General features: G+C 45.5%; 1 protein-coding gene across 1 annotated transcript in view; it reads right to left on the bottom strand.

Annotated features, from left to right (window-relative positions):
• The window catches only part of VSNL1 (visinin like 1), a 108,435-nt gene that overhangs the window by 33,872 nt on the left and 51,679 nt on the right, over positions 1 to 22,884 (bottom strand). The gene's annotated exons all lie outside the window — the stretch shown is intronic.

The raw sequence follows: 22,884 nt of genomic DNA on the forward strand, positions 1-22,884 counted from the left end.
CTCGTTGGCTTAAAACAATGCAAATGTGTTATCTTACACTTCTGGAGGTCACAAGTGTGACATGGGTCTCCCTGAGCTAATACCCAGGTGTTGGCAGGGGTGCATTCCCTTCTGGAAGCCTAGGAGATAGTCCATTCCCTTGTTTTTTTGTTTTTACTCTCGAGGCTGCCCACCTTCCTCGGCTTGTGGCCCCTTCCTCCATCTTCAAAGCCGGCAATGGGTAGTGGAATCCCCATATCACATGTCTGGGATCTCCTCTTTGACGCTCCTCTTCCATTTCTGAGGACCCCTTGTGATTATGCTGGGCCCCCCTGGATGATCCAGGATCATCTCCCGATTTTAAGGATAGCAGATTGGTATCCTTAGTTCCATCTACTACCTTAATTCTCCTTTGCCACACAATGTAGCATACACACAGGCTCTAGGGACTAGGATGTGGGCATCTTTGGGGGGCATTATTCTGCCTACCACATTTGTCACTTTCCACAGGCAAAAGGCACAGGGTGGCAGAGGGACTAATCCAAGTTTACCCAGTTAGCAAGCTGCAGACCAGTTGATAACCACACACTGGAGGCATCTGCCCACACAGAGGCTTGGCTTCCCGAAAGCACTGGGTCTGACATGTATCAGCTAAATCAATCTTGGCCTTAACCCAGAAACAAGTCTGGGAGACTTGAGCACTTCCATCCTTAAGAGTTGCCTTGCAGAAATTGGTATTTTTGGTCAGCTTCTTTAGTCCTTATGATAACTCAGACAAGGTGTTTCTACAACAGAAGTCCAGTTGGTTCTTGGCCTTTCATTTGGCTGGGGCATTTTGGGATCTACACTATCTTTTATTTGTATTGTATACAGTCAGACTACAAATGTAACAGACACTTTCCATTACTTTTTTAAAAAATTAATTAATTAATTAATTAATTTATTGGCTGCATTGGGTCTTTGTTGCTGCACATGGGCTTTCTCTAGCTGTGGTGAGCGGGGGCTGCTCTTCATTGTGGTGCATGGGCTCCTCGTTGTGGTGGCTTCTCTTGTTGTGGAGCACTGGCTCTAGGCACGTGGGCTTCAGTAGTTGCAGCACATGGGCTCAACAGTTGTGGCTCACGGGCTCTAGAGCACAGGCTCAATAGTTGTGGTGCATGGGCTTAGTTGCTCCGTGGCATGTGGGATCTTCCCGGACCAGGAATCGAACCCAAGTCCCCTGCATTGGCAGGCAGATTCTTAATCACTGCACCACGTAGGTGCACCTAGGAAGTCCCTCCATTACTTTTATTCTTAGAAATCACCCCTCATCCAGAGAATTAACAGTCACTTCTGTTTCCTTAGTTTCCTTATTATTTGATTTAAACAATCAACTCTTTAATTTATCTAGAATTCATTTAATGTCTGATAGAAGGAGAGGATTGAATTTCTTTTCTGCTCTGTCCCTACAAAAACAACCCAAAAACCAACAAATGTCCCAGCAATCTTTAGCTGGTGATGGCATCTGATCACATGCTACATTTTTAAGAGACCGAGGGGATGTTTCTGACCTAAACTGTGCCTTTTTTCTGTGGTGAGCACCAGTATCATACCATTTTAATTACTTAGGTTATAAAACATGTTTTCACATCTGAGAGAACAAGTATCCCACTTATTTAAAAGTCAGCTGCTCTCAGCTATTTATTCTTCCAAGGGGACCTAAGAATCATCTAAAAATTGACATTTAATTACACCTAAAATTAATCATAGGATAATTGATATCATTAAAATATGTAATTTTGTTATCCAGGAACATTGTATTTCTCTCCATCGACTTAAGGTCTTCTTTTACGTCCTTCATCATTCAAGTCCCATGCTTTTTTCCTAAAGGTTGCCTTTAGGTATTTTATTGCTATTATAAGTGTTATCATTTATGTTTTCTGATTGATTACTGATGGTATATAGGAAAGGTAATGACTATTATATTTTTAACTTATATCTAGTCATTTAAAATTAATCTTTTTTTAAATAAATTTATTAATTTATTTATTGGCTACGTTGAGTCTTTGTTGCTGTGTGTGGGCTTTCTCTAGTTGCAGAGAGCGGGGGCTTCTCATTGCAGTGGCTTTTCTTGTTGCAGAGCACAGGCTCTAGGCACATGGGCTTCAGTAGTTGTGGCACATTGGCTCAATTGTTGCGGCTCACTTGAGGGCTCTAGAGCGCAGGCTCAGTAGTTGTGGTGCATGGGCTTAGTTGCTCTACAGCATGTGGGATCTTCCCGGACTGGGGTTCAAACCTGTGTCCCCTGCATTGGCAGGTGGGTCCTTAACCACTGTGCCACCAGAGAAGCCCAATCATTACTATTTTTTTAAAGTTTTTTTTGACGTGGACCATTTTTTTTTAAAGTCTTTATTGAATTTGTTACAATATTGCTTCTGTTTTATGTTTTGGTTTTTTGGCCACAAGGCAGGTGGGATCTTAGCTCCCCGACTAGGAATTGAACCCATAACCCCTGCATTGGAAGGCGAAGTCTTAACCACTGGACCACCAGGGAAGTCCCAATTAATCATTATTGATATAAATTTTTCTGTTGATTCTCATGGATTGTTTTGAGGGGGGAACACGGTCTCTCAATAATGATAAATATTTCTTAATTTATGACACTAGTGTTGAGTTCCTGACTTACTGGATGGAGGAGAATTTCCATAACAAAATAAATAGCAGTGGTTAAAGATCATGCATGTCCCTTCCTCAGTCTTGACTGTAATAAATGTTTATTATTAAAGATGGTGATACCAATGTAGGTTTAGGATACTGAACCTTCCCTAAATTGAAGAATTTCTCTTAATTATTAGTTATTTTTTTCTTTTAGATGATGTTGTTTTTAAATGCATCTCTATCTAAATGATTATATGCTTTTTAAAAATATTGGTATAATTATATTATAAAGTATTTATAGTTTTTTCTAATGCTAAACTATCCTTAAATTCCTTGGGGGAAAAACTTAGTGGTGAATGATTATTTTATACATTAAATATGGCTGACTAGGATTCATGGAAGATTTTTCTATCCATGTTTAGAGGTAAGATTGGTGCTGGATTGAGATGAGCTGGAAGAGATGGATGGTTTTGGATGCCTCTGGATTTGACTTCTGTCATGGGTGGGAGGACGGGGGAGGCAAGAATGGGTCCCAGAAGAAGTGAGGAGAATGAATGAGGACTTGTATTCAGATGGCCCTCCTGCATTGTGAATCCTCCTCGTCTTCCCTGCTATCCAGCAGAATCCAACCTAAGAATCAGTAGCCTCCCCAGAAACTGCTGATTCTTATAGGGCTATCTGTTAAGTAAGATCCCCTATTATGTGAGATGCTGGATATTGTTTGAAGAATGCTAGCCTTCATCAAGTTCATTCCTGTACATGAAAATGACCAGACTGCTCATGACTCACCGTTATGTAACACAAGTCTATTATATTTTCATATTCACTTGCCTTATTCTACGCATTAGCATCTCATTACGCAAATATTCTCTTACGCGTTTCCCAAGCTTAGATGTGAGAGGATTGTAGCTGCATTCCTTAGGAACCATGTAAAATTCAAATGAGCCTTCCCTAGTGAGTTTAAATTGAGAGATTTCACTTTCTTTCTGAATTTATCAGGAGTTGCTCTCTGTGCTTGCTTGCTTGCTTGCTTGCTTGCTTGCTTGCTTGCTTTCTTTCTTTCTTTCTTTCTTTCTTTCTTTCTTTCTTTCTTTTTCACACAAGCAAGGAAACATTGTATGATCTTTGCTACTTTTTACTATACACCCTCTTTGATTTCTGAGGCTGGGAATCTATTTGTAATGTCACTACATAAAAGAGAAGAGTGGGTGGGAAAATCTTTTTCTCAAAAGATAATATCAAGACTAGCATATTACTCACCTACCCGCCCACTTTTCTAGGAGAGCAGAGATGACTGCACTTTTTCAGTGGCCCCTTGGTTTTAATTATAGGATTGATCTATGGGTGAGGGATTCCAGGCCAAAGGCAGAGACAGTCCTCCGACCTGAAAACCTTCCATGCCAGGCAATCCCCTGGGAGCTCGGCTGACTTTCCCCGAGGGAGGAGGCAGGGCCCCGCCTACCTCTCACCTGGTTCACCTGGCTGGTGGCCCCTGGCCTCGTTGCCTCCTCTCTCATTTTGCCAATCCATTGTCCACACTGCTGCCAAAACCAACTACTGGAAAAGGGGCCTGTTCACCTCTCCAGGGCTTACCCCATTCATACAGTGGTGCCTTCCCTGCCTGATCAACAATTTCCGCTCTAGTAAGATATACTTTTGTACTTCCCAATGTACCTTCCAACTATGGCCGGTTGTTTCTCACCTCCACGCTTCTCCCATCACGTGGAAAGCTTTCACTCTTATGCTTTCCTACCCCCTGGCATTTTCCTACACAACTTCCAGGACTCAGCTCGTATAGCAAGCTTGAACTCAAGCTAGGTAGGGTGCCCTTCCTCCACATCTTCTTAACACCCCAAACAGGACTCCGACATGGCACCAACCATGTGCTGGAACAGCCCAATAACATCCCTGGGTTTCTGGAGAGTAGCGACTGCACCTAATTTTTAATTTTTGTTAAGACTGACATTAACTTGTCTTTGAATCCCTGGTGTCTAGTACAGTTCTTGGTCATAGGAGGTGCCCAATACATCTTTACCCAGTGAATGAATGAGCCACCCTCATTTTTCAGGTGGGGACGTGCAGCTGATGAAGTAGTGGGAGCATCAGATGGGAGTCAGGACAGTACATTCTACTATTGTTCATGACTGGTTACACTACTTTCCTGCCTAGAAGTGGCCTTTTCTAAAAAGGCAAATATGAGAAAACTGTCCTGATTGAGCACACTGAAGCTCAGATCTTCCACCAGTGCACTTAAGAGTAGAGAATACCTGTGGCCTCAGTGGGCTTGGGGGCTGCTGAGTTTAAGTTTCATGTTTTACCTAACATTTATTTACTTCACATTTTATTTTTATGAAATTTGTATGATGCTCCTTGAAATGTCTTCTTTTAAAGATTGAAACATGTAACTCAAATGTCCATTGACAGAGGAAAAGATAAAGAAAATGAGGTACGTAGATACAATGGAATATTATTCAGCCTTTGAAAAAGATAGAAATCCTATCATATGCAGCAACATGGATGGCCCTAGAAGACATTATGCTAGGTGAAAGAAGTCAGTTGTCAAAGGACGCATACTAGATGATTCCACTGATATGAGGTATCTAAAACAGTCAAACTTATAGAAGCAGAAAACAGAACGGTGCTTGCCAGGGATGGGGGAGGGGGCAGCGAGGAGCTGTTCCCTGGGTATGAAGTTACAGTTACACGAGATGACTAAGTTCTAGAGATGTGCTTACACCCAGTGCCCCTAGTTAACGGTCCACTGCTGTACACTTAAACCCTCGTTAAGGTGAGCAGATCTCATGCTAAGTGTTCTAACCACACATAGACACACACACACACATCACAAAGGGACACAAGGAAGATTTTGGAGGTGATGGGTATGTTTAGTACCTGGCTGTGGTGATAGTATCATGGGTGTATGTACAGGCCCAAACTCATCAAATTGTACACACATATACATTAAATATATGCATTTTTTTGGTATATCGATTATAACTCAAAAACGCTGAAAAAAAAAAGGAAACCTGTTTACAATATCTACACTTAGTTAGCTTACTCAACCACCCTTTAGTCTTCAAGTAAAATTAGCATCCTGAGAAGATGGGCCCTGGTTACTCTGTGCTATGGCCGCCCGCATCACTACCATGTGGGTAACTAGTTAGAGATGATGAAAGATGAGGAAAGAGCACTGATCTTGGATTCGGAGAAGCCTGGATGCAGTTCCAGTTCTAGTTCTTCTTGGCTGTGTTACTCCAAGCAAGTCGCTTTACCTTTTGGGCCTCAGTGGTTGACTCTGTACAACTGGGGTGATGGCATCTCCTCAGGGTCTCCTGAGGACTCAGTGGGAGAGCGCACGGCACCGTGCAGTCCCACGGTGGGTGTCCAGGGCTCGTTCTTTCCCTTCACCACTGACCGCCAGGTTCTCTTCACAAACCTCTCCTATCCGCTCCCCACCGCCAGCTCATTTAGTCCTCAGAGAAGGATTACGAGCAGTAGTTGGTCTAAGGTACTGGGAGAATTTTGGGGTGTTGCAATGGAAAGCATTTCACATACACCTCTGTCTCCCTAACCCCACTCACCGGGCCAATTCACTGAGTTTCTTACATTCCATTTCCCCATGTGTAAATGAGGATAATTATACCACCTTTGTGGAGCTTTGCTGAGGATTAAATGAGCTAATATGTGTACAAGTCTGGCAGCACGTGTACCACAAACTAGGTACTCAGCATGTGGAAAAGATCACTCTTATAAGAACGTCCTATGGAAACCCCACATTCACAGAGCCTGGATGTCGTAGACAGAATAATACTTCCCCCAAAGATGTCTATATTCCCATTCCTGAAATCTGTGAATATGTTATAGAAGATAGAAAAAGAGACTTTTCAGACATGATTAAGTTAAGAAACTTGCAATAGGAAGACTATTTCTGGACAACTGGGTGGACCCAATATAATTACAGGGTCCTTAAAAGAGTCAGAGAAGGAGATGTGACAACATAAGCAAAAGCAGACAGAGGTCTGAAGATGCTATTCTTCTGGATTTGAAGATGAGGAGGGACTGGGAGCCAAGGAGTGTAAGCAGTCCCTAGAAGGTAGAAAAACCAAGGGAGAAGATTCTCTCCCAGAACCTCCAGAAGAAACAAAACCTTGCAGACACCCTGATTTTAGCCTAGGGAAACCCCTGTCAGTTTGTAGGAATTTGCTACAGTAGGAGACGGATACACCAGGTGCTGACAACCTTGAACACCGACAGCAACAATGACAACCAAACTCTGATCACTAGGTACCGTGACAATAGCTGGTCCCCCTCACACTTCTCTTATCCCCCCTCCCTGCTTCCCTTCCCAGGTTGCTGATCATGTCTGGGGCTGGGAAGGTGCTTCTATACCTGAAATGTGCCACTGGGAACCAAGCTATTCCTTCCCTGGGCAAAGGTGGTGGAAAGAGGTGCAGGTATGTTTGTGCAGTGTGTGTGTGTGTGTGTGTGTGTGCGTGCAGATGAAGGCATTTTCAAAACTGAAAAAATATTACATGATGGGGCAATAATTCAGCCCTGCTCAACTCCAGAATGCCCAACTTGGCAAGCTCAGGATGAAAGTCAGTTGCCATGGAAACGGCATCCCTTGGCTTCTGCTCACTGCCTCCTTAGCACAGCTCTGCCACTGTGCGATCCATTCACCTCCCAGTACTCGGCAGTTCCTCATCATGACAGGGTCTGGCTACCCCAAGGTCAGAGCTCTTCTGCTATTTTCCCTCTTTCTAAATTAACTGCATGGATTCTAGAAGCCAGGAAGTTGGTTTGAGGACAGGGATAGAAGGCTGCAAGGTACAATGGGCAGAGCACTGGACTCAAGATCTCCTCATTAAGTCTTTTCCTTCTGAGCCCCAGTTTCTTCTCTGGTATGATGAACAGCAGTTTGCTCAGGAGGGCACCTGAGAGCCCCTCTAAGAACTGTGAGATCAAATTCACCAGGAGCCAATAAACTTAAACTAAAGACTGGGGTGGAGCTAAAGAACAGTCAGGTTGATGGCTATTTCTCAGTGTTCCTAAAAACCAGTCTTTTCCACTAGGAGGGGGAGCCCCAGGGGACAGCTGGGTGCTAAAGGGTTCTGCTCTCTGTGTTATTCCAAGTCTCCATTTTTCTCAGAGGAGTGTCCCATTCCACAGTGAATGAGGTAGGAGAAGGGGTGATGAATCCACCCACCTGCCACCATCCACTGGAAGACCCCCTGCTGCTGAGTTCCAAGGACCTTGTTCCCTGTGCTATTTATTCCTTAAGGGATCATGTCATAGCCCCGCCCCTGGCCAGAATGGACTCTGGGGCCCAGATAATACAAAGCAGGAGAGATTCCTCCAACCAATCTGATTGACCAGTTAATTTTTTAAGGATGCTCAACTAGCTCCTGACTTCCGGGAGCTATAGTCAAGCAGAGAGGCTGAGACATACACACAAGTAACTGTAATCTAGGGTCTATGTGGTGGTCACCTTGGCCAAACGTGCGTTTAGAAAGCAAATTCGCTTTGCTCCATCAGCTCGCGCCTCCTAGTACTGCTCCACCCATCAACGTGGGGTCTTAGGAGATGTTCACTCTGTCCCTCCCCATCTTTGTGGGGCTTGCCACAATGCATCAGAGAGGGTCCAGGGAGCTAGCAGTGTTGATGGGGCAAGGCTACACTATGCCGTTTCACAACACTTCATGATACATAAAGTGGAGTTCATCAATTAACCATCAGAGCCCAACAGGAGCCACAGGGCTGGCGGCAGGGCCACCTGGAGTCAAGAATCAGTGTGTGTGGCTGCTGTGATGGTGTTCACAGTATGTGAGTGCCTTGTTCCCTTCCCTGTGACCTCCCAAGGGAGCGTCTCATAGGCTAAGAGAACAGCTTGAGTACAGGGCTAGAGGTGCGACGTTGAAGGCTCTTTGATGACTCTGAGCTGCCTGTGTTAGCTAGTGCACAGACTAATGCAGTGAGAAAAGAAGGTTATTGGCCCTTTCAGCAGATAGTCGAAGTCACCTCCTACTCTCCCTTCCTCAGGTTTTTGTTAACTTGGCTGTTGCCCAAAGCATCAGTGTTCCCAGCCTGAGGCAATGGATGACGGCCGGGCTAAAACTAATCATGACAATCCTGTTCCCTGCTTTATCATCTTCATCACCATCATTTCTGCCATGTGACAGAGTTCAGCCCAAAGAGACAGAAGAGTAAATCTGTTAAAGATGGGTAGGTAGAGGGCTCTTCTTGGAAATCTTTTGATTTCCTGTTAAAAAGGGACCAAAGCAGTTGGCACCCTTTCCCTTTCTCTGGCTGATCTGAACAATGATGTCATGCCTGGAACTCAGCAGTCAGCTTGTATCCATGAGGGCCAGGCGAAGAGAATCCCAGAGATATTTTTTTAGGTGAGAAAAATAAACTCTTGTCTATTTAAACCTCTGGTTTTTTGTTTGCTTGTTTTTTTTTTTGGTTACTCATAGCCAAGTGACTGAGACACAGGTGCAGTGCAAGGAAATGGAATCTGTACTTTTTTCCAGTGGGCAAAGGGACCCCTTAGAAGGGCTTATGTCATTGTTGCTTAAGATTAGTTTAAAAGGAAAAGAAATACATGAGTGTTGTAAAAACTTTCAGGCCATAAAAAAGTACATAAAGTAAGGAGTGAAGGGCCCACTCTCCCCAGCCCCACTTCTTGAAGGTAAACACTATGAAGAAGGAGGGGTGTGAGGAGAGATATGTGCACATGTTGCAAAAATAGGATCATGCTATATATTTCTTTTGGCTCTTTTCATTTGATGATATAGCATGGATCCAGGAAGCTTTGAGGAAAGCTAGGATATCATGGGATGTCCTTAAGAAAGATGAAGCTGGTATGTATTCCGTAATCTATAAACAGAGAATAAACAAAACTGGACGAAACCTCTCCTCCTTCTGAAAAGAAAAAGGAGAAACTGAGCTGTGCTGGTAACTTCCTAAATGCAAGTGCTATGCTAGACATTTTTATTTAATCCCAACTCCATTGTGAGATTATTCTTGTTTTGCAGATGAAGAAACAGGCTCACTGAGAATTGGAACTCAGTTCTAGCTGACCCTAAAGCCCCTGGTTCCTCTATTTCATCAATAAGCAGGTTTGCATTTTTCCATGAGTTGGTCCTTCATAACTGCCCACATGTTTCATGCTTCCAGATGCAAATATATGAATGGCCTTCACTGGGAGACATCATGCAAAGTGAGTGCCCAGAGAGCCTCTTCCTGGTGGGTTCTGCTAGGAAGCAAAATGCTCTGAACCTGACCCTGAGGGTCAATGCCCCCTTGGGTGCTTTCAAAGCTGAGTAAGTAAGGCAGGGACAAACTGGCATGCGTTTTGAGAAAAAGAAGGACAGGATGAGAAAGCCAAAGGAAATGCCGTGTGGAGTTCATCAGGCTGGCTTCCCTGCTGACTGTTAAGCAAAGCTCTTGGGAAAATGACAACTGGCAAAACTCATAGTGAGGGTAATTATGTTGTCAGAGGCACTCTCTGGTGCTCAGGGCTGGCAAACTCTGCCAACAGGATTCATTGTGAATATGTAATTTGCTGAACATTGTTAAGCCAATGTTTCCCCCAACTGGGAAGTCTGACAACAGGAAGTGCCATTTCAATGCCCCTTCATCTGCTGCCACAAAAGCAAAGGTGATGAGAGAGGCCACCAAGTCTTCCTGTGGCCTCTGCTATACCACAGGGGGTTTTGCTCACATAAAAGGATTGCCTGGTGCAATGCCCTCCCCACTGCAACCCTGGGGAATTCTACCCCAGTTTGGAGCCCAGCTCTAATAGGACCTCTTCCATGAAGTCTCTTCCGACAGCCCCTCCCCATCATGTTTCCCAGCTCCCACCCTACTTTGCAAACCTTTGTGACTTCCCTGTTGAAGGGAACGGAGTGAGTTTTGGCTTATAGAGTTAACAGTTTATCCCCTACCCCCTGCACTGGGAGCTCTTTTGGGGCAGGATCTCGCTGGATTGATTTTTATCTTGATCACCCTGCAAAGCCATTTAAATGACTTGTGCTACTTATGTTTTGGTGGAATGAATGAATGAATAACTGGTGGGGGAAAGACGTATCCTTTGCTTTTGGACAACAGGATGGAAAGTGAGGTGAGCCAATGAGCTATGCACCAGTAGCGCTGTCCAGCGCAGGGGAAGACCAAGCACCCGCCTGCACAGGGCCCTGCCTTCTGCACGCAGGAGGGTGGGGGGACCTAGGCACTGCCATGAGAGACAAGGAGCTCGACACAAAGGATGCATTGGGGTGACTGTCCCAAGAAGGAGAGTCCCTAGAGGTTATTTGGTCCTGACACCTTTCATGGTGAGGGAACACACCCAGAGACGAGGTGTGTCTGGCCTTCACTCTCACGGGGGTCAGCGATCGGGCTGGAACTAGAACCCTCGTCCGGCCCAGCGCTCACTCGGCTTCCCGGGCTGCTTCTGTTTACCATCGCGTGGCCATCATCTGCATTTGGCCATAATGACCTGAGGCATGTAGACAGATGTATAATTCATCAAATGCTTTCCAAGAACGTCACTCTAGGTTTCCACCAATTTGTTTTTTACAGTTCGTATTTTCTACCTCAGTTAATATTTTCTGGGCACTCACTAAATAACCTCCTGTTGAAGACTGCAGAGGTCACTCCTGCAGCAGGTACTGTCATACGGCCATGGTGTTTCTTGTACCACGTAGGCTGACCTTCCTGGCCATTGGTGGACTGTGGTGGGTCACAGGGCAAGGATGCTGCAGTGCACAGTCCAAGCTCCCGAAAGCGAGAGAGGAGAGGGGAAGGTGGAAACAGTGAAGGCAGTGGATTTGGGGGTGAGGACAAAGAAGGGGGGTGCCCTGGGGGCGTAAGGGAAGGAAGGGGGGAAAGTGGGGTGCTGAGGGATGTGAGGAAGAGATGGTATCACTAGACCGTGGTCACCCAAGGCAGGGCTGAGCGTCTTAGTCATCTCTGTGTCCCCAGCACTGAGGGCTGAGCCTGGGCCTGGCTTCAGGAAGAGCTTTGGGAACACAGACACTCTTTGCTGAGTGGACAAATAAACCGTAACATGGAAAAACCCACCTTCTGGGAAATGAAACAACTGCTGTCACTCAGAGTCATCTGTCCCCAACCAGCATCATATTAAAGCCCAGTGGTGACTTGGGATGCATTTAAGAGTCATCTTGGAGCTTTTCTGAAGTACAGATGTTGATCTCGCCTCCCTTATACTGAATCAGAAGAGGGCAGGGCGGGCCCCAGCAGGCACGCGGAAATCAGAAATGCATCCCCCTGAGGTTAGGAGCCCCGCTTTTAGATTCTTCCAGCCTCCCTGTCCACTTTGGAGATGGCCTTGCGGTGGCTGTGGAGTCACCTCTTTGGCATATGTGGGGTGATCCCTTCAGTAGGCTTGGTGGGGCTGAGTGTCCACTTGGATTTTCCTGATCACAGGAACTATTACTCTGTGTCTCACAGTCACATCCACCTCTCCCCTGGGTTCTCTGAGGAAGGACCAATGGGATATCTGTGCAGGGAGAAGAGGGCCTTTATACAGGGGACACTTTGAGAGGGGAGATCCTTGCTGGTCAGTCCCCCATACAAGCCACAGGGATCACATGGGTGTCAAGCACCCTCTGTGGCCACCCTCCGCTTCCCTCCTCAGGGTTGAGAGCTTCAGCCCTAGCAAAGAATCATGTTGCAATGAGTTTTTTTTTTTGCTGAAGGGAGCCAAAGTCAAGGAAGGGAAAACTTTCAAAACACCCAACCCTTTCCCACCCCTAACACACACACACACACACACACACACACCCTGGAGTGAAGGACAAGGCTTGGCAAATTCCCACCCCTGATGACTGACCCTGATGATTGTCTTGTGTTGCTCACCTGTGTGATGTGATGTGAATTTCAGCACGTAAAGAAGGTCCCTTCTGGACTTCCCAGGTGGCACAGTGGTTAAGAATCCACCTGCCAATGCAGGGGACATGGGTTCGATCCCTGGTCCGGGAAAATTCCACATACTGCGGAGCAACTAAGCCCATGAGTCACAACTACTGAGCCTGTGTGCCACAACTACTAAAGCCCACGTGCCTAGAGCCTGTGCTCTGCAACAAGAGAGGCCACCGCACTGGATAGCCCATGCACTGCAACGAAGAGTAGCCCCTGCTCTCCGCAGCTGGAGAAAGCCCGTACACAGCAGTGAAGACCCAACTCAGCCAAAAATTAAATAAACAAATAAATAGATTTATTAAAAAAAAAAAAAAAAAAGAAGGCCCCCTCTACAGGCCCTGAAATCTCACCATTAGTACTTTGACTTTCTTGCTAAACTATAAATCTCTTAGCGTGGTGTACAGACTAAGTCTAATTGGCATTGATAAATTGATTAGAAACATTTGGGGAGTAGGTCTGACTGAGGGGACAGCAAGAATGGATAGATAGGTGTGGGGAGAGAGGAAAAAGCACAGAGAAATGGAAGGAGGGAGGATGCTGGGGTCAAAGTTGGCTCATTTCACAGTTGGAGCCACTCCCATCCTCTTCACAATAATCCTCCAGACCTCATACTAGGCTGAAAAACTCTACCTTTTGCCCCAGTTCAAGCCCCACTCCCTGGATAGAGCCAGCCCCAGCCTTACATAAGCATATTTGTCACAGGCAGAGTCACCCTTAATTTTATCTCCAGACAAGCTTGGTCTCTCAGCATAACAAGTGAACACAACAGAGCATTTCTATCTCCATCACCTGAGATGAAGAAACTGAGGCTCAGAGAGTTTATGTAATTTGTCCAAGGTCACACAGTAAAGGCCAGAGCTGGGGGTTCCAAAGTTAAAGCCTGTACACAGCTCAGCCATTCAATGTTTGTGTCATCTTAGACACATTACTACTCTCTGTTTCTGCTCAGCTACCTCATCTGCAAAATGGAGACAGTAAAGGTACCTCGTACAAAAGGCTGGTGTATGAATTACGTGAATTAGTACACAAAATATACATAGAATAATGGCGGGCATACAGTAAGTGCTATATGTGTCTGTTGTTATTACTGTGCTTGTTCGTGTTCTTGTTACTATTCAATATTGCTTCCAAGGGGATTCTATCTCCTGGGTTCCTCTCATGGTATCTACTGGACACACAGTAGAAACTCAGTAAATACTAGCTCCCTCCCCCTTTCCCTTTTCTTTGTCTTTCTGCAAAGTGCCATCAGGACCAGAAAAGAGACACAGCTACGTGTTTCACGGAACAAGATTTTCATGTTCCCGGGGAGAAAGAGCCAACACAGGCACTACCAGATCAAAGCAAGCAGAGTTCAGGGCTTCGAGCTGTGGCCCTTCCCTGGCTGGAGTTCAGAGGAAGATTCCTTGGAAACACACAGTCGAGACAGACAGCCAAGGCCCTGTCACCCGGATGCTTCCAGTCCCATATCACTGACACGTTGCAATCCAACGTCATGTTCTTGGTCCTCGACAGGGCTGTTCTGATAAAGGGCTGACTAATGGGTAGGAAGGGGAACATTTTGCCAGTATGCCTGTTTCCATTAGATTATGAATGTATTTTTAGTGTGGCTGAGAAATATCTAGGATCTTGCCTTGCAAGATGATTTTGCGGACTAGGACTAGAAAGAAATAAATCTCGGCCACAAAAAAATTGCAAAGGCTTGCTGCTGTCAGGAGCTCCTTCTTTTCATTGCCAACTGGCTCAATATGTTAAGATGTGGCTCCAGTATTATTTCTTCTGGGAAGCCCCCCACCTCCCCCCAGCCTCTTCCCAGAACTATTCACTTTTCACTGCTTCTAGTCCATTTACCTCGGCTGTATCATCAATGCCAGTTTACTTGACAGTCTCTCCCATTGACTGAGCTCATTGAAGACAGGAGCTCATGGATCATGGTTATTGGTTCATTTCAATATCCCCAGCTCTTAATTCGTTTTTTTTTTTTTTCTTTTGGTCGTGCCATGCGACATGTGGGATCTTAATTCCCTGACCAGGGATCAAACCCATGCCCCCTGCCTTGGAAGCGCAGTCTTAACTGCTGAACCACCAGGAAAGTCCCTAATTTGGTACTTTTGTAGGGCATTTTAATGAATAGCTGGATGGATGGATGGATGGCTGGATGATGAATAGACAAATGGATGGATGGGTGGATGGATGAATGGGTGAATGGATATATGGAAAGAATACAAAGACCAAAGAGTCATTCTGCATCATCAGATCTTACAATGAATGTGATTACAGGTCCTCTGCCTCAGTATCTCTCACCCACTGTTAGGCGTTTGTCCCTCATGTGATGCTGGATGTGCCTAATACCACCAGATGTCTGCTGTTCATGTGATATTCAAGTCAAGTGGGCAAATAAATGCCTCTGCTACCAAACTCACACAAGGAGAGAAGCACAAGCACTAAACAAGGTCCACTAGTCTAGTGATACACCCTGTAGAGGGGCCCCAGTGGGGATAAAGATTTGGAGAGCAGGCACAGGAAAAGGGTAGAAGTGACAGGGGCTTCTTGTGTTAGCAAATTATGGACAACCATTTCTCATGTTTAAAAAATAAACCCCACTGCCTGCAGCATATGGAATGACCATCTTTGGTACCTTTATGGCCACATTTAACACTCGATTTGGATGAAGTTTCCTTCAAGCCCCAGTGCACCATACAGAGCAAAGCCCTGGAGAGGTAGTGAGGCCCAGCTCACGCAGCAGAACAGGGTAACTTGGCATCACACACTTTTGGTAAAACAAAAGCACACAGAGAGTGAGTCCATTTCTGCTTGTCATGGCCTCCAATCTCAACCACAGAGAAGCTCAAATAGCTGCACATCTTGCACCTGACCATAGAAGAGAGGCTAATGACAGAAAGGAGCCTCCAAAAATGTACCTTCTGGATGGAGACTGCTAGCTTCCCCCATTATCTGGTCTTCTCTCCTTCCAGGATGACTGACTTTTTATCTGGGCATTTGGCCACCCAAAATTAAGGCTACTTTCCCAGTGTCCCTTGCGGCTAGGTATTGCCATGAGACTAAGCTCTGGATACAGCTGAGGTGATGTATGCAACTTCTGGGTCTTGCCCTTAAAGGTAAGGGTATATTCCCCCATCTCTTTTGACTTCTCCTTCCACTAGCTGGAATGTAACACTGTGGGGAGCCACTTGGGGTCATGTGAATCAGAATGACACCCCAGGAAGGTGCACCTGGAGAGAAGGGGACTGAGTCCCTGATGGCCTGCAGAGCAGAGCTGCCAGGCCAGCTTGGACTTTCCATGAGAAAAAAATAATCTTCAGTCATATTGAAACCAGATGAGTCTATCACACTCAATTAAACTTTTATCTTAACAAAGGTACCCATATAAACAAATATACCTACACAACACAACAGGGCATCTTCTTCAATGTGTTTGAAATCTTAAAAGTAAATGGTGAGACTGATTCTCAGGGAAATGGTCATCTTTGTTTTTATATATATATTTATATATATATATAATATTTTATAATTATATATTAATTCTCTATCAACTGGAATCCTCAGTTATCCAGAGCTGTTTTCATCAGTCTGGACACTAAGATTTTTTGCATTTAGGTGGCTGATTCAGGTGTCTAACTCTATCCACTGCCAAATGTCCCCACCATGTCTTATGTCCTCATCCTGAAAGCTGAATGAACAACAGCCCCAACTCTTTTCATTCCTTGACTCCAGGACATCCCTTAACTCTTCCCAGTTGGTCTTGTCTTATGTAATCTCTCCCAAAGCCAGCCAGATCCTCATCCAGTGAGTTACCCTGGCAACCCAGCTGTGTCATCTTGAAAGATGTCTCCAGGCACCAGCTTCTGAGTTTGCAAGAGATTTTACTGCGACCAAGCTGTGAAGCCACAACATATTAGCTTTAACACAGTGTCATCATTTACCGTGCTCTTGGCAGACATGTCACATTTTTAAAAAGAACATGGATAAAAATAAGTCCTACCTTGACTATACCTTTACTTAGAAAGCAGACATAGCCATGTATTTTCAGAGACCATCTATGTCTTTTATGGTCTCCCTTGCATCTCTTCTAAAAGAAGATCCTTTCAGTCCTCACAGGTTTTTTGTTTGTTTGTTGATTTTGTTGTTGTTGTTGTTGTTTTGACAATCTCATTACAAACTCAAATGTAAGCAGCCTAATTTTCAAGGCATCACACAGCTTTTCCACATTAGACATCTTGAGTTTTACATCTTAGCCCTTCACTTCCTCTTTGGGGAAAATAGTATTTAAGAAAGTTCATGAGGACCCTCTGTTGCTGGCCTCACATATTCATGAGAAAATTAGCCACTGGGCTCTAAGAATGCGGATACTGTTATCCTGTTACGCGATGTTGCATCCTGCTTAGTTACACAAACCATATCAAAATGGTTCATTATGAACCTCTATAGGTTTATTATTCTGGATAACACACTAGAAAATGTTTCATTCCTTTCATTTATTCTTTAAAATGAATTTCAGTTTGTCTATAAAAGAGTCCTTTATTCATTTATTAACTTGTTCAATTAACCAATTCATTTTTGTTCTAGATTTGTATTGGGTGCATGGGATACAGAGATGAGTAAGACACAGTCCCCATCCCTGAGGGTAGCTGGGCAGAACAACTGCTATGATGCCAAGTGACATGTGGTACACAGACATTCACATCTAGCAGAGATCTAGTGATAGCTCCACCTGGCTTCTAGAATCTTGGCATTGGAGGAGACCTTAGAGGTCATATGGTTCTCTCCATCATTTTACAGAGGCATCATTTTACAGAGGTAGAAACTGAGGCTGTGCTTACCCCTTCTACCTTTTACCTTCTTCCTCTGGTCCCTTCATCTCCTCTGCTCAGCCATATTGAACTCCTTTCTTCTGTCCATGGAACATGGAGTTCACTCCCATATCTGTCTTTTAAAATCCATTTCATTCATTCATTTTTATTTCATTTTATTCATTCACTCATTTTTATCCATACCATATTTTATTCATTTCTATATCTTCAGGACAAAGTAGGAGGTGGGGCTAAAAATGTTTCATGTGGTCTCACAAATGTTCTGAGAAGGAGATAAAGCAGAGATTTCTAGCCTCTTCAGTAAATTGAGACCCTATGACTCGGAGAGGTTTGTAACTGGCCCAGAATCATACAACTTATTAGCATCAGAGTCCTGACCAGGACCAGGGGCTTCTGGCTCTCAGCTCCATTCTCCTTTGTATTAAATTTGATGCTTTCTTCTGCAAAGAACACAAGACCAACCAAGGATGGCCCAAACCACAGAGGGTTAATTACCCCATACAACGCATGGTCCAGATACTGTTTTAGGATTAAGTCAGCAGCTCAGGGATATCACAGGTTCTTTCTGTCTTTCCATTCTGCTATGTTCAGCTTGGAATCAGTAACTTCCTTCATCTTTGAAAATTAGCTATAACAATTCTAGGGATCACATGCCCTCACTATACAAATACCAGTATGCTAGTCTTCTCCTTTTCCAGAACCCTCGCCAGCTTCTAGAAGAGCTTTTCTCAGACCAGGATTGGGTAACATGCCCACATCCCAGATACAAGATTGACGGATTTTTAGCCTCTGCAGTGGGAGGTAGGCCATGGCCAGAGAGGAAAGGGGGAGGAGAGGACCATGGCCACTGGGTAGATAACCAACAACATCTTCACCTCATTTAATCAAGCCACCCCTCTCTGTCTCCTCTGGTCAATGTCAGGCAGTAGGAGGCATGGTCCCATAATTTGTAGTCATTAATCAGCTTGAAAAAGAAGCTGTAATTCCTTGTGGTGGGTGGGCTTCTTCACCCTCGTATAGTCAGTCCTGCCTGGTTTTCCACTGACCCAGCTCCAACACTGCTGACATGGAGCTCTCATACCAGAAATGCAGGCACTGTCAGACCCTCTGCCTCGTTGGCCTTCACAAGCACCCTGGCCTTTCCCTTGTCTGATGAGGAAACATACTCGGAGAGTAAAGAACTTGCCTCCGTCCAACAGGCCCCTGGACTCCAGGTCCCTTGCTCCTTCCACCTGTCTACACTCTGCCTGGAAGTCATCTGGAACCACACCAGTTGTTTATTTGAATGTTTTTTATTTTATTTTATTAAAATTTATTTATTTGTTTATTTATTGGTTGTGTTGAGCCTTTGTTACTGTGTGTGGGCTTTCTCCAGTTGTGGCTTCTCTAGTTGAGAAGCACGGGCTCTAGGCGCTCGGGCTTCAGTAGTTGTTGCATGCAAGCTCAGCAGTTGTGGCTCACGGGCTCTAGAGCACAGGCTTTCTAGTTGTGGCACTTGGGCTTAGCTGCTCCGTGGCATGTGGGATCTTCCCGGGCCAGGGATCGAACCCGTGTCCCCTGCATTGGCAGGTGGATTCTTAACCACTGTGCCACCAGGGAAGTCCCTATTTGAATGTTTTAAATTAAAGACCATAGGAAGGTAAATTACACAAACTACCCTTCTTAGTAGGGATCATGTCCCCTGAGATTTCCATCAGGGATCACCCAGCTAGTAAAGAGCACTGGCAATGAAGTCCAACAGCCTGGGTGTGAATGTCATGTGACCATGGAAAAGACATTAACCATTTCATGCCTCAGTTTCCTCATTTGTAAAATGAGGGGAATAGTAATGTCTACTTCGAACACCCTTGTGAGGATCAAATGAGTTCATATACACAAAGTGCTATGTTTGGAACAGTACCTGACACGTGCTAAGCATTCAATTAATGCTGGCTATTGCCATCTATCCATCGTTCATCTATGCACCTAGTCACACTTGGATTTATTCTAGACAGGACCTAAAGGGCCTGGTTTCCTACTGTATTTTTTGTTGTAATGACAACCTGCCCCCTCTACTCACCTCCAGGGTGTGACAGTCCCCTAGAGCAGACAGTAAGTTTGTGGATTGCACAGGGACAACAGAAATCTTCCTGCCACCTACCTCAATCTCCAGTGCTAGGAGGCTCTGTCTCATGGGATCCTGCTCCTCCAGTTTAGCTTTCAGAGGGGGTTGTGCACGTGCCCCAACACCCCGCCTGTCCAGGGGTGCCCTGTTCAGGGGATGTCATGTTCTTCTCCCAGAGCTTTCCTCTGAAGTCAGTGTAACACATACGAGGCTGTTACTGTCTGCAGCAGAGAAGCATAGGGAGGGGGAGAATATCCTGTCTGCTGGCTTCCCTCCTCACTGCTGGGAGGATTCCCGCTGGTACCTGCACCCAAGACAATCTCTTCTCTTCCTCCTTTTCTCCTTTTTCCCCACAGGGGCAGGATGGCTAGCTAGCTGGGAGGGGGTGCCAGGGAAGACTGGTTCACGCAATGGAAGCCAAGTTCTTCCCCCCCACCCTGGAGGGACAAGGCCCTGGGGCGAACAGTGACTTGAGGCTGCAGAGAGGCTGCAAAGACCCAGGAGAATCTCTCCCACACAGCGAGGCCAGCTTCCTCATCCCTTCACTCCTGTCACCAGTTCCCAGGGCCCCAGTAATAATGAAAGTGACTTTGAGTATTAATTGAGGACCTTTAGTGGAAGTACTTGTAAGGTAGATATGAAGAATCATCTAACAGCGGAGGAAGCTGAAGGTAAGCAAGGTGGAGGACTCTGTCCAAGAACTCGCAGCTCTTAGGGCAGAACCTGGGTTCAAACTGCGGTATCAGCTCCAGGGCTGTTCTTTCCACAAAAGCAGCTGCCTTTTCAGCTCTTACTTAACACATGTTCTAAGCTGTTCTCTGTGTCTCTGACAGAGGGATCCAAGCCCCAAATGATAATATATATAACTTCAGCTCACATCTTTGTGCCCTTTAGTAAAAAATACATACACAAAAACACAGGACCACATCCATCTTGCACTTTTCTGAACATGTTCTGAACTGTGCTGATGAAACGACCCATTTGTCTTTCATTTCAAATCAGAGCACATTGAGTTTGCTTCTTTACTTCTGAGAAAAGGGATTTCATCTACAGAAGACATGGGTGTGGGGTCTGATGGCACAGACGCTGCCTGTAACAGCCAGACCCAGCTGGTCTTCCTGGATCACCCGGTGTCACTGTTTTCACCCTGAAAGTTTCGACGAATCCACCTCTTTCTCAGCGAGTGGAGGGCTTGGAACAGGCAGCCCTGGCTGTGAACTGGGCCAGGATGACAGGACAGGACTAGTTTTGTGGGCTGCGGTCAGCCTCCACCGCTAAAGGGAGGAGGCAGAGAGGCTGCTGGGCAGACAGAGTATGGGAAGGAAAATTCCAAGTGCCCCTGAGCATTCCAGGAGGTGTCAACCATTCCAAGATCAGGGCCTTGCCCATCTACTGCTCCACACCTGCTCTGGAGGCAACACGTCTTTACCCTCTTTGTCTCTTTCCTGGGACCTCAGCCCCCAGCTCCTGCACTGCCCCTATTCTGTCTGCCCAGGAAACCTTGCCAACCCCTCCCTGGCCCTTTCTCTCCCTTCCACTCCCCTGAGCTCTCAAAGCTCTGACTGACCCATAACCTCACTTAGCTCTTGGTTTGTCACTGTAATTATCTGCTTGGAAGGCTTCATCTTCCCAGATGGCCTTGCACTTCCATGGGTGTCCTACCTGCTGATGCCCTCAGGGTTTAGTGCAGCACAGACAAGGTACAGCTGGTAAATACTTGATGAATAACTCAGTCAACTTTGACGTAAGTCATTTGCTCCAGGGCACACTGTGAGCTCCTGCAGCTTCACCCACTGAGTCACGGGGATCATTTATAAGGGAAATGAAAATACCTCTTTCTTCCTGGTACTGCCATTATGCCATTTTATGAGGAATACAACACCAGGTCACCAGAATTTCCATGGTCATAGAACACCCCAGCAGGAAGCCATCTCTTTACCTTGTCTACAAAATTCTGGACTTCAGAGCTTTTCTGGCAGCCTGGTCCCTCTGTGATTGGGCCCCACTCACAACTCCAACCTCTTCGGTGATCTGACATTTTCGCCAACAGTGGCTTGCTATTCCCCATACCTTCCCCTGCCCCCTGGCCCTGTACCCTTGCTGAACTTGTCCCTCCTTTTAGGAATATCATCCTTGCAGCTGCAAATCCGACCTATATTTCAAGATACTGTGAAATCTTCAGTGAAGACATTTATATGGAAATTTGCTATGTTAGAATTTCTACACGGGTCTTGGGACACATATCACTTTCTCTTGATCTTTTAGCTACCTACGTGGATTGTTCTACTAGGCTGCAAGCTCTTTAAAGGAGTCTGGCTCGAACTCTGCACCCTCCATAGCTCTTGGTTACAGACTTGTTACAGATACCGCTCGGTAGTGTTTATTGAAGGTGGGTGGCTGCTAGAAGCTACTGTGGGTGACTCTCTACAAAAGGATTCCTCTAAGATAGCTAAGGAGGCCCTTGGGCATTTCATAGATGGACGTAGGCCTATTTTGTGGCTGACAGCCCCCTGCCCCCGCCCTGGCCCCCAATCTTTCCACTGTGATGACAGGAGTACGTTGTGTCTGCAAGGAGAGCATCCTGCACAGGACAGGATACACAGCAACATCAGCACCATCCCAAGGAGGGGACCCTAAGCTCCATAGCAACCTCAGAGAGAAATAGATGAGGGTCCAAAAACCATTCCAAGTGGAGATACTGGAGGGCATAATTAATAAGACAGAGGGCTTTCTTCCAGCAGCTAAATAGGCCACAGGAGGGGAGGAAATGATTTCCACCAAGGTGGGTCAATGATACCAGATCCAAGTCCCTATCACCCTTTCAAAGGGTCAGAAAAATCCAACAATGTAAAGCAGCTTTACATTGAGAGATCCAGATACGATTGTTATTATCTTTAAGTCCAACCCTATAATAGAAATGGGATGTTTCTTCCTCTTTGGCTCTATTTGCAATTACAAATGTATTGTCCTTTAAGAATTAGCTGAAGAGAACAGCTAACAGAGGAGGAGGTCCTTCTGGCTTGAAATCCTCATAATCAGGCTGAAGCTGAGACACATCCTTTTGGATGTTAATTGGAGCGATAAGGAGAGAGGTCCTCAGACAGCCCTCCCCCTCCAGAGAGTCTATTTCCTCTTTTGTAAAATGGGGGCAGGGTGGACTGAGAGACTTCTAAAGTGCTTTTTGTAGCCTTATCCTGCGGACACAGAAGTTGAGGTATCCTCTAAGAGCATTCCTCCGGATGGCATGGCTGCAATGACCATTGATATCTCTCTAGCTGACACCTGCCTATCATGAGAAAGCAAAATCCCAGGGTGTGGAAGCCGTTCAAAATGATTTCACACACTTTGAGACAGGAGAAGGTTATCACTTCCACCCCTCTGGGATAAATGCTC

This window comes from Hippopotamus amphibius, chromosome 7, assembly GCF_030028045.1.
Source record: "Hippopotamus amphibius kiboko isolate mHipAmp2 chromosome 7, mHipAmp2.hap2, whole genome shotgun sequence".
In the NCBI taxonomy this organism is placed as follows: Eukaryota; Metazoa; Chordata; class Mammalia; order Artiodactyla; family Hippopotamidae; genus Hippopotamus; species Hippopotamus amphibius.